We start from the raw sequence: 13,180 nt of genomic DNA on the forward strand, positions 1-13,180 counted from the left end.
GCCACAAAAGTGCCATGCAAATACCTGTTCTCACTTTCTGGTGACATTGTAAATAAGAAGTGGGCAGCATTATCTCCCATAAAGGTAAACAAACTTGTTTGTCTTAGCGATTGGCTGAACAAGAAGTAGGACTGAGTGGACTTGTAGGTTCTAAAGTTTTACATTGTTTTGTTTTTGAGTGCAGTTATGTAACAAAAAAATCTACATTTGTAAGCTGCATTTTCATGATAAAGAGACTGCACTACAGTACTTGTATGAGGTGAACTGAAAAATACTATTTCTTTTATCATTTTTACAGTGCAAATATTTGTAATAAAAAAATATAAAGAGCAGTGTGCACTTTGTATTCTGTGTTGTAATTGAAATCAATATATTTGAAAGTGTAGAAATACATCCAAAAATATTTTAAAAATTTCAATTTGTATTCTATTGTTTAATAGTGCAATTAAAACTGTGATTAATCGTGATTAATTTTTTGAGTTAATCATGTGAGTTAACTGTAATTAATTGGCCAATAATAAAAATAAATAAATAATAAATAAAAATAAATAAAAATAAATAATAAAAATAGCTGTTATTTAATAAGTATATCTCAGATATTAATATTATCTGCTTCCGCTGGAGTATAAAAGAACAAACAGCAGTATGGCCTTCATCCAATGCCCACTGAAGTTAAGTGACAGACTCCCATTCACTTCAATGGGCATTGGATCAGGCCCTGTTTCTGAATGTTTTTAAGTATTTTGTATACATGCATATTGGTCCATTTTCCTGCCAGGATGTCATAAATCACCTACTTTAGGCTCATTTAAATGCAGCTGACTCAGTGTGGTTTTATTCCGTTTGGGGTTTTTGATGTCACACTTTTTACACAGTGTGTTGCACCAACTTTCTCAATAAATATTCTGGTAGTAGCTGAGCAATTTACCCGACAGACTGGGTTCCTTTTTGTGGGTTTTTGCAAGTTCAACATAGAGTTAGTTGCCTGTGACTATGACAGGGTTTACTACACATCCATCAATATGGACACCACTTACGAGGCCCCATCATCACAGTAGCTGGCTCCTGTGAAGTGCCGGGGTAGCAAAGCCAGGATTACTAGATATAGCAAGGCAAACTCTCCATTTGCCCAGTCAGTTCTGCAGGTGTGGGGAACTGCAAAGAGACTAGGTGGCTGGGAAGCAGATACAGCTGAGGCTCATTCCCCTAGTGAGCCCAGCTGCCATGTATAAAGCAGGGTGGGCGAAGGAAGGGACAGTTTGGCAAAGGTACTGAGTGAGGTTAGAACTCTGGAAGGCAGCAATAGCGCTTTAGGGGGTGGCCGCGGCAGCTCCTGCTCCCTCTCTGCCTGGCCAAGGGATGCTAAGGCCAATGTGGAGGAAGTGTGCAGCCTGTGGCCGTTAAGCTTCTGTGCATACTAGTAAGTGCATTGTAAAACTTAATGACCTCAGTTATAGGACACCTGACTGACTGCAACACTTCCATGTTAAATCTTTGCTGGAAAACAGGCTGAGATGAGGGGGTTTTGTCCTGGGAATGAATGGATATAAGGAGTAGGAAATAGGGGGCATTTTTTCCCTCTGTCTCTAAAGGCTAGAGCCATTTGATGATCTGAAATGGCTCGAAGTACTTGCAAAACAGTGTCCATGACAACAGTATGTGCCATTTCTCCCAGTAAACTCGTTAACTGAGTTTTCTTACTCTTCCTCCCTCCGTTCCTCAAATCGACCACAAGAGGGCAGTGCTCACCTTAACTACAAGCTCCTATAGTCCTTAATGTGAAACTCAATGCATATAAAATCAAATCCCTTTCACAAAGCGTTGACACGAAATATACGCTAAAAAGACCTTATTCCCCAGCAAATGTACTTAATAACCATCTCCTGTGTCCAAAGACACAATCCTTTCCTAACTTTTCCTCCTGCGGTCCCCAGATTCAGTCCTTACTCCTAACTTTAATGGACCTTTTTCTGCTATGTTGTCAGCTACTGCTTTGAATTCTGGTGATTTTGCTCAGCCTGGTGCTTCCACTAAATGCCCAGTGCCTTTCTGGAGACCTTAACATGCTTAACCTTTCCAGGTCCATGTGGCAGTATTGGGAAAGTTGAGACTGTCCGTGGTGGATTTAGGGAAGGCAGTGAGCTTACAGGAAGCAGATCTTTCAAGGCTATTTTCTGTGTGTATGTACAGCACCTAGAACAATGGGACTGGGGATCTGATCTGTCTGCATTCTAGATGTGATGGCAATGTAAACATCTAATAATATTGAAATTGGTGAAAGTGTGCTCCACTCCGGAAAGCTACTATGTAAAATGGCACCTCCGTAGTCAGCAGAGCTCCCTGTGTTTTCAGAATCACTTGGGGATGAAAATACGGTTTTAACCACTGGTTTTTGCTCCTGTTAACTCTGCAGAACTAATACCTCTAGGCTCTATGGGAAGGTGAGCTGGATTCTAGTCTAACTTGTGCATTGTTAATAGAATTGTTAAAGTAAATTCTCCCTGTAGGGCCAAATCTTGGTCTCAGTGAATTTTCTGCAATTCTGCTGAAAGCCAATGAGGGTAGAGTTTGAAGACAAAGGGCTTATCCAGGTGTAGCTGAGGGCAGAATGTAGCCTCTCCTATGAAACCCTAAGCTGGTGTTTGCAGTTTTACATTGATCTCAGTGGGAGGCTGCAGCAGAGCAATTCTGCCACGAGGAGGGGTTGCAAGACTGTAAATTGGTTGCACTCCTAGCCTGATATACATTGTTAGGTATGGTGTGTGTCAGCGGAAGCTGGGCCCCACTGGTTTTCCTGGGCTCCTGGGGGTGATGTGTTCTTCCTTCCCTAGTTCCTGGTCACTAGCATAATAGGTGGTAACCTGTGTAGAATGCTGGATGGAGGAGGAGTAACTTTGCAGCAAGTGGATTATTCTGATTTGGCCAGTCTCCTCCTCCAGTGTTTGTTTTCTCTCCTCCTTCTATTCCAAACCATCTCCTTCTGCTTCTCCACTGTCTCTTTGACCACCAGCTAGTTGTCTGTCTTCCTACTTAGCCATCCCCCCTCTCCTCTTATTTCCCTTCCCTTGACTTAGAATCATAGAATATCAGGGTTGGAAGGGACCTCAGGAGGTCATCTAGTCCAACCCCCTGCTCAAAGCAGGACCAATCCCCAATCAAATCATCCCAGCCAAGGCTTTGTCAAGCCTGACCGTAAAAACTTCCAAGGAAGGAGATTCTACCACCTCCCTAGGTAACGCATTCCAGTGTTTCACCACCCTCCTAGTGAAAAAGTGAAAAAGACTTGTCCAAACCAGGCTATCCAGTTCATTCACACACATTCTCCAGGTCTCTCTGCTTCCCTCATCTCCACCCACCCCCCATGGGAGGAGAAGTATTTGCTCCCTCCTGTTGCTCAGGTTTGGAAAGTGGTCAGGTGAGTGTGAGGCAGTCAGTGCTCACCTCCTCCTGACTCCCTATTCCCCAATTGTGCAGCACTGCAGGGTACGGGAACCAGTGAGAGGAATGTGAAGGGGGAGGTAAGAGAAAAACTTGGCTGCCTGCTCACCTGCCTCCTAGCTGCTGAGAGGGGGACCAGCGTGGGAAACCTTGTCCTTTCCATGACACTTGGCAGATATTACCTTACCCTGTCCTTCAAATGTGCACATGCCAGGCATCCACAGCAATAAATCAGATGCATCGTCACCTGCATAGGCAGCTTATGGTATGTTATCCTTTCCACTTGCATTGCAGCCCCCCCGGCAAACTGGAAAGTCATCACCTGTGCAACTGACTGTAAGGACTTAAAATAGAGAACGCTTATATCAATGTGATCCTGTGTGGTTCTCCATTGCATACAAGTTCTCCACTTGCATCAAGTGTTGTCTGCAGCTTTTGCAAGTACAGTAATAATGCAAGGTTTCCAGACCCCACTTCAGATTTTTCTTCACTGGGTAAAAGACTGAGTTTGGGTTAGGTTTAGCTAACATGTACTAGCTAACCCAGACCTAAACTCAGCCACTTTCCCTAATGTACAGCAGGGGTAATGCATATAGCTCAATTTTTTAGCAGGTCAAGTTGTAGGTTGGGGAGCAATGAGTCAAGCACAGGGATACCCGATGTTTGTGTTGTGGCAGTACCCAGCTGAATTTTCTGAGGCTGGAACACAGGGGCAGAGCAGAGGCAATAAACCTTTTTTGGCCTTTAAGGAAAGTCTTGAGATCTCTCCCCCCACCCCCACCCCCACCCCGACACACACACATTTTCTGTAGTGCCCTAAGTGTGGATGAATGGCATTGATTATATTCATGGAATGTGCAGGATCTGTCAAGTCCATGTCATGTTCAGTCCTGACGAATGTGTTGATTCTCAGGATTCACCTGTAGATGACAAAGAGGAGCGTGTTTGGATGACCCTTGAACCTGACCTCTACTTGTTCCACCTGATGTGTGGAGTGGAATTCCCTTCCACAGATACCAGCCAGTGCTGTCATCCTGCATTGCGTGCTCCTTCGTGCCCAGAGTCTGACACCTCATGTGATTGAGAGGTAAGAAAAAATGTACAACTGCCTAATTCTGAAAACTTCAGTCACTTTGCTAAATGTCATCATTTTTGTCCGTAAAGTGTAAAAGAGAGGAATTTTTTCATGTATTATAGTGGGAGATTTAGGGCTTGTCTATATGGAGCCACTCAGGAACATTTATCTGAATTAATCAAAGGTGTGAATTTAAAGTGGATTAGTTAAACCATGTTCAACCTCTGTATAGACACGCTTGTGAAGAATTAAAGTGGCCTTCATTTGGTTTAATCTTAATTCAGATTATTTTTCTGAGTGGCCCTCTTTAGACAAACCCTCAGATAGATGGGCTCTGAATTCTTGTTTGCTACAGTGTTAAATACAACACCCCAGAGGCATTAAAGGAAACTGAGAAAGGCAAGCAGCAGTCAATGGCAGTTCTGTGTGCAGAGTGGGCCCTGTTGTTTATACTAGTCTGCATCTGTTCTAATTCTGTCACAATGAGCACCACAAGAAATTGTGAAGGCCAGAGTGATTGATATTCCTCACCTCATCTCCCTCCCCGCCCCCACCTCAGTGAAATGCTAAAATGTGAAGTTGGACACATCTCCCCCTCCTCTTCAATATCAACAAGTATTCCCAATATGTCGACTGGCCCATGCTTTGGATATGCTGATCACAACGGTAAGAGAACCAGACTTTCAAAGTGAGAAACAGAACCCATGTGTGCTTATCTCTCGCAACTTTTCCTCTGCCACATAACACCCCTGCCTCTTCTTTGCCACCGTGGATTTAGTTCAAGGGCTTGTGCATGTGTGTGAGAAACAAGGGGTTAGCATACACCAGCTCTTTTTGGGGAAGGCCCCTAAAGGACATCTGCACAGAGCCACCCTTTCAGCTCAGTCAATGGTTGGTTGTTTCTTCGGGTGGCCAGTCTACAGGAGTTCACAGAACATGGGCTGTAACACTGTAACGTGTTTGGTGTGGTTGTCTTTTTTGTAAAACCAACAAGGACATTGTGAAGGGCCCTGACAAAAGACACAGTCCTGGTTGTTAAGGACTTATTGTGACACTGCACAGAACTGACAGAACAATCAGTGCTCCTTGCTTCCAGTCTAGAAGTTTTGTAATTGTAATGACATGTTTCCTTTCGGTAGCTTTGGAAAAGAGGCAATATCTGCCTCCAAAAGGCTTTGATTAGGATATGGTCAAACAAATGCTGTGGCAACCCAGTTTTCCATTAAAGCCCAGGTTTTGACAAAACAATATTTGGGAGAAAGTGTCTGCTTCGTGGAAAAATCTGAAAGTTCTTGGGGTTTTGACATACAAATCAGTTGTTGGCCCCCAAGTTTTTTCCACTTTTGTCATTTTTATGTTGGCTGGGAAAATAATCATTTTCTGACCAGCTCTAGCAGTGGTATAGAAATACAGTACGTATGCAACAGTGCTCTTGATTGGGTTGTGGGCCTTTGGGAACTCACTGTTTCCCTTCATCATAACAGCCTGAGCGCGTTGGCCTTCCAGATACGCTACAAGGCCCACCTTTTCTCCGTGGCTCATGAGGAGATGGGTGCTGAGGAGAGCTGGGTCTGGGGTCAGTTTCATAAGAATGGTCATAATGGGTCAAACCAATGGTCCATCTAGATCAGTATTTTGTCTTTTGACAGTGGCCAGTGCCAAATGCTTCAGAGGGAATAAATGGAACAGGGTAATTTGAGTGATCCATCCCCAGCTGTCATCCAGTCCCAGCTTCTAGCAGTCAGAGGTTTAGGGACACCCAGAGCCTGGGGCTGTGTCCCTGACCATGAACTTACCTAATTCTTTTTTTAACCCATTTATACTTTTGGCCTGCACAACATCTTCTGACAATGAGTTCCACAGGTTGATTGTGTGACGTGTGCATTTTGTGAAGAAGTACTTCCTTATGTTTGTCTTAAACCAGCTGCCTATTAATTTCATTGGGTAACCCTGATAGTTGTGTTATGTGAAGGGGTAAATAATTCCCTATTCACTTTCTCCACACTATTCATGATTTTATAAACCTCCTATCATATCTGTCCCTTAATCGTCTCTTTTCTAAGCAGAACAGTCCATTATTTTAATCTTTCCTCATACGGAAGCTGTTCCATGATCCTAAGCATTTTTGTTGCCCTTTTCTGTATGTTTTCCAATTCTAATATATCTTTTTGAGATGGGGTATCCAGCACTGTATGCAGTATTCAAGGTGTGGGTGCACCATGGCTTTATATTGAGGCAGTCATATTTGTTATTTCTGCATATTTGAGTTGGAAGAATTGACAGGTCTGTTTATTTTAGTGGGTTTTTAAAATTGTCTAGGGTGTCCAGAGCAGCGGATGAGGGCTCATATATTACAGTCTGTATAAATCTAAATAGATAAAATAAATATCAGTACTTCAGCACATAGAGAACATCCAAGTCTTCTCCCTGGAGGATTCATTTCCATGACTGTTATCTGTCCTGCCTTTCCCCTGCAGGTCAGTGTGACTCTAAAAGGGAGCCCAACCAACAAACCATAGGTGCCGACTCCATGGGTGCTCCGGGGCTGGGATGAGCAGCCAGCTCCCCTTCACCCCCCCTTCCTCCCAGCGCCTCCTGCCTGCCGGCAACCCCGCCAATCAGTGCTTCCCCGCAACTATCACCTGCCGTGATCAGCTGTTTCTCAGCGTGTAGGAGGCACGGGGGGAGGAGCAAGGGCACGGTGCCCTTGGGAGAGGGGATGGGGCAGTGGCAGGAAGAGGTGGGGCAGGGCCTTGGGGGAAGGGATGGAGTGGGAGCATGGCCTAGGACAGAGCCGGGGGTCAAGCACCCCCCCCCCGGCAAATTGGAAAGTCATCACCTGTGCAACCGACTGTAAGGACCTAAAATAGAGAACATTTATATCAATGTGATCCTGTGTGGTTCTCCGTTGCATACACCAAAAAAAATAAAATAAAATAAAATAAAGCCAGATTCATACAAAAAAAATCTGCAAGACCTGAAAAAAAATCCAATGAAAAAGTATGCCTCGCTCAACCGGAACCATGAGGAATGTTTTCCAAGTGAAGTGCAGGTGTGTAAATGAATCTGCTGAGGGCAGGCACAGGATTTGCAGTTGCTATAATAGAGGGTTTCCTCCATAGGGAAATCTTTTTTTAATAGACCGGATTTTGAAATAAACCCATTTTGTTTTCATGTAGCACTCGTCATTTGTCTTGCCTCTTTTTGAAAGTTTTCATCACAAATATTTGTGTTTTTAAACAATGGTCTCTCCATGATATCTGTCTCTGGTGCAGTCCTGATGTGAGCTCATAATGATGAATTTCCATGGCAACCCATTATAATACCATAAACCCTGCATTATGATTTGATGAAGGCTCAAGCAGGAGAAGTGGACTTGGCTTTTATTCAAATACCCTCCTTCATTAGTGATCACTTGTGTACAAACACATTCCTTCTGGAGAACCATGGAATGGAATATAATATACATGGTTTGTAAGTGACTTGGAATGCAATAGGATTAAATATGGATCTATTTTCCCTTTGTCATGCTAGCAAGAGGCAACTATTTTATAACAATGTCTCCAGGCCACCCCTGCAGCTTGATCCAGCAGATGCAGATTAACATAGATATTACTTCTGGATCCACCCACCTCCTATTTGTTGTAATTTATCCTTCACTGCCTCGGTTAGAACAATGTTTTCCAGATGTAGATGTGGCTTTCTTCCTTCCTTTCTTTTAATGCTCCCAGTGCACAAAATCTAATGACTCAGACACCAGGGCTATCCACCAACGCAGGAGTCCTTTCCCTTAGAAGCTAAGCGGGCCATGGCTGCCTTCGTGATCTTGATTTGAGGTCACTCATTTTTTGGTCTATCTCTTTTTGAGGCCTGGATTCTCTATGTGAAGTGTTGGGCTGCGGAAGGGCTGTAGTGATTCCTAGATCATCAAACAACAAGAGTTCATTAGGATCAGTTAGTCTGACCTCCTGCATAACACAGGCCATTGGACTTCCCTGCCTAGTTCCTGTCTGAACTAGAGCGTATCCTTTAGAAAAACATCCATGCTGCATTTTAACATTACCCTGACAGAGAATCCACCACAATGCTTGGAAAGTGGTTTCAATGGTAATTGTCCTCACTTAAAAATTTGCAACTTATTTCCAGTCTGAATTTGTCTGGTTTCAGCTTCCAGCTTTTAGATCTTGTTGTTCCTTCATCTGCTGGACTGAAGAACCCCACTGTCTAATTTTTGTTCCCTTTGTAAGTAGCTATACATTGTGATCATATGCCCCCTTACCCTTCTCTTTGTTAAGCTAAATAGATTGAGCTGCTGGTGTCTCTCACTATAGGGCTATCTTTTCCCATCCTTCAATCATTCTCGTGGCTCTTCTCTGAAACCTCTGTAATTTAACAAAGCTCTTCTTGAATTGTGGACACTAGAACTGAACAGAGTATTCTAGTAGCAGCTGCACCAGTGATAAATATTGAGGTAACCTCCTGACTCCTACTCGAGATTCCCCTGCTTATACATCCAAGCATACGTTTTCTGGAGATTGCTGTGGGAATCGTTCTTTAGTCAGAGGTGGTTCTGGCCTATATGTGAGTCAAAGCACCCCCACCAGGCAATATCTGAAACTGGATTTTCCATTTGGCTGGCCCCTGTAAATGAAGCAGGTTCAGCTTCCCTGTGCCAAGACAGGGGCTCCCAGTTTAGTCAATTAAAAGGGTAGGGTAGCACCTAGGACTATAAAGAATCAGGGAAAATCTGAGTGGGGACGAGAGCGATCCAGTGAAGCAGAGCTGCATGCATGAGTGAGAGCCAGGAAAAGGGGCAGATTGTATGTGGTTCCTGGGAGAAGGCTGAAGGCAGGGGAGCATTGAGAGGGGCTTGCTGTTGATGTCCCCAAGCCTGAGAGGATCTGAAGGCCAGAGAGCAGCAGCAGGAGTTGTCTGCTGAATTCTGAGCGGGAGCCGAGGGCTGAAGGCAGGGGAGCAGTGGAGGGACTTATCTGCTAGTATCACCAGGGCTAGAAACCTGGACCCAGGGGAACAAGAGGGCCACAGGGAGAGAGGGATGGGTTCCCACTGGAAAGAGTGGGGTTGCACTCCAGCTTGAAGGGCTGGGATTACTCCCTTGGCAGAAGGACAGTGGAGGATTGATAGAGCCACATGTGGCAGAAGGCAGTGTTGTGTGCTGACATCATTTCATGGGATATATGCACTGGGGTGATAAATGGACTATGTTGGGGACTTTTTATGGACTGTTTTGCTCTGTTTTTATGATATACTGGCCCCAAGAAAGGATATACCTGAGGCAAGAAAGCTCTTGTGAAGTTACCGGTGACTCTGAAAGAGGAAACTGAGGCAGGAGTACATGTAGATACCCTATGACAGACCTTGAAGTGCCAATTTTATGAAGCGTTTATTCAGTATTAATATGCTTGTTCTTGCAACAGAACTTCTCATTTTAACATCCAGTAGCAAGCATTACACTTTTGAATGACGATAAAAGGGAAGTAAAGGCTTGCCAAGTGGCTGTTCTTCATCATTACAATATTGATTAGAGAGAGAAGATTTTGGAAAATATAGTCCTGAGGCTTCAGGAATATACTGGTCTGACTAAGTGATCTGAAGATAGACCTTAAGTTCCTCTGCACTGTGAAGTGTCAGACTACACAACTTCCTCTATCACTAATCAGAATTAGAGATGACTTCAAGCTGCAAAATTTGGATCCTGGTTTTGACACACACACTATCACGCTCCTCTTTCCTCCCCCACCCCCAGTCTGGGGGTTTGGTTCCAGCCAGCGATAAAGATAAATTATTAGCAACATTTGGATCTGGATAGCAGGTCTGATTTCAAGTGCTCCTAAATATTCAGATCCTGCGTGTAGACTTGTGCACATTTGTAGTCAAAATTGGTTCCACTGAATTCCTAGCACTGGACAGAAGTTCATTGTTAGGTGCCAGAAATCATTTAGTGCAGTTCCAAAACCTTTGTGAGAGGATTGTACTTCAGCCCAGTCAGAAGAGCTCCAATGATGCAGACAGCTGCGAGACACTGTCCATTGACTGTCTCCGGCACAATCATGGATCCAGGTGCAGTGCTTTCATTCAGCCTTCCCCACAGCAACCAGTTCCTCTCACATAGGTTTAAAAGAAAACACAAAACATTTTTACTAACTGCCTTTTACAAAATGTAGCAACCTCATCCGTAGCATCTTAAAACCTACAACAAAAGGAAGTAAACACAAACTCTGACCATATCTTCAAGTCCTCTACTTCCTTTCTATAGCAGTCAAGTGAGACAAAGCTAGTAAAATATGTATATATATATCCTGCCCAGCTTCTACCCATTGGTCTCACTCTGCTCCAGCTGCAGCTGTGTATTTAACTTTATCAGATGAGGGTTTACAGTACCTAATCTTCAGCATTTATGTAGACAGGATGAGGCCTTGTGGTGTTAAAGGATAATTCTAACTGAACTGTTAACAATAGAAATTGATTTCTTCACATTATTATTAACCTATTGTGCATGTTTGTAGACATTGGCTTACAGCCTCTTGCTTTTATTGCATTAAAAAGGAGACTTGTAGAAATATAACCACCTCATCCCACAATCATCCTGGCATACATATTTTCCTTTATTGTATCCCTGGTTGCTGTTTCTTTACCACAATACGCTATCCCAGTCCCAGAGCCAGACATGTGGCTTCCTTGAAATCCTTGCCAATTCTAATCTGTAGCTCAAGTGGCTTGGCACCCGTTTCTCACAAAGAATTTTGGTATCCTGCACCTCACTGAAGGTCTCAGCTACTTGTATTTATCTTTACCTATTTAGGGTCTGTTTGCTGCGGAGTTACTGCTGCTGTTTCTTTATTTAAACTTGATTCTGCCAAGGGAAGGAAAGTGTGACGGACATGCAGAGGAAGAAGGTGTAGTTCATAGCATTGCGTTTATTCTGCAGTGCCAGGGAAAATGTGCACACTGTTACTAATTTGTTTTTCTGTCCCATTTGATTTTTTTTCTTCAAAACAGGAATTCCTTGCTTCCTTAGTTACTAACTAAATCTCTTCACTTACAGCAAACCAACAGGGGCTTTCAATGCCATGGTGCGTGGCCAACTAATTGTAGCTTCTTAGCAGGAAACTAGATAGGGAAATGACTGCTTCTGCAGCTTGGCTGGTTTTATTTTAGGGTGCATGAGCTTGTTTAACTTGCATACACAAAGAAGCAGATGTCTATTATTGTCAGATGGCTTAACGTACACCTAAGTGTGTCATACTACAGACTCATGGGAATGGATGAGATGGGAGTTTGATTCTTCCATCTAGTCTGGGGTCCTGCATCACAGCACTGGTTTGGAAAATTACTGTCTTCTGTCTAGTTCCATTTAAAATTCAAGCTTGTACTTAAGGTGATCCCATCAAAGGGAAATCTGCATATTTTTTCAGAAGAGTGTAAGTTCCTTGGTTGCTCTTGAAAATTTTATTTTATCTGAAATCAAAAATGAAGCTAAAAATGACATTGAATTATATGAAGCACATTCTTGGAGACTGCGGGCCTGATTCTGACTCTGACAGTGGTGTAAATAGGAATAATTCCATTGATTTAGCCTGGTGTAACCCTGGTAGGAGAGAAGAATCAGGCCCATACATTTTTAGGGGCAATTTGAGTTCTAATGTTGGCACAAACAAACATCTTTTTTGTCATGTAAATGAGTCATATCACAAACCCGGAATCATGAGAGTTTATAGAAAATGTTATCTGTGAACAAATAAAGGTCTGGTTATTTTAAACCTCTTGCTCTGTTTTTCTTTATAGCTCACATTTTGAGAACGTTCTTATTTGGACATGGTCAGGTTGGATAAGGGAAATGATCCTTATATCTATGCATGTGAGTGCTAAAGAAAAGCTTATGCCATCTGCGGGTTGGGTAGGTTCCCTTGCATGCTCTGAAACAGTCCTTAGGGTATGTCTACACTGCAATAAGCCACCCACAGCTGGCCTGTGTCAGCTGACTTCAGCTCACGGGGCTTGGACTACAGGTCTCTAAAACTGCAGTGTAGACATCCAGGCTTGGGATGGAGTCTGAGCTCTGGAACCCCAGGGGGAGAGTCCCAGAGGCTTGGCTCCAGCTGGAGCCAGATGTCTACACTGTAATTTTATAGCCCCACAGCCTGAGCCCTGTGATCCTGAGCCAGCTGACACCGGCCAGCTGCAGGTGGTTTATTGCAGTGTAGACATAACGTGAGAATATGGTGCCTTGCTGAGAGCAGCATTGTAGTGTAGGTTTGATGGAGCAAGCCAAGGCTGACACAACCAGTAAACATTCTTTTACCTAATGACCATGTGTGATGATGTCTGGTTCGTTCTAACCAGTAAGTACTGTGAAGGCAGCAAGCTACTGTGCTCATTAAAGTCAACAAAATGCTTAGGTTTTTTCTTCAGGCTGACAGCACCACATAAGTTCTTTACAATTTTACTTGAAACTATTCTGAAGGGACCAGACCCATTATATTGCTTCCATGTTACCACAGTCCTGAGAGACACTTGTACCTAATGATTCATAATCTTGTTAGGTGAGTGCATGGCTCAGCGTATAAGTCATTATACGCACTGGCATTCACCTGGATTGGATGGATTGTTATCAGTTTGAATCTAGTCCAGATTGGTAGTGACTTG

Source organism: Natator depressus, chromosome 9, assembly GCF_965152275.1.
Source record: "Natator depressus isolate rNatDep1 chromosome 9, rNatDep2.hap1, whole genome shotgun sequence".
Classification (NCBI taxonomy): domain Eukaryota; kingdom Metazoa; phylum Chordata; order Testudines; family Cheloniidae; genus Natator; species Natator depressus.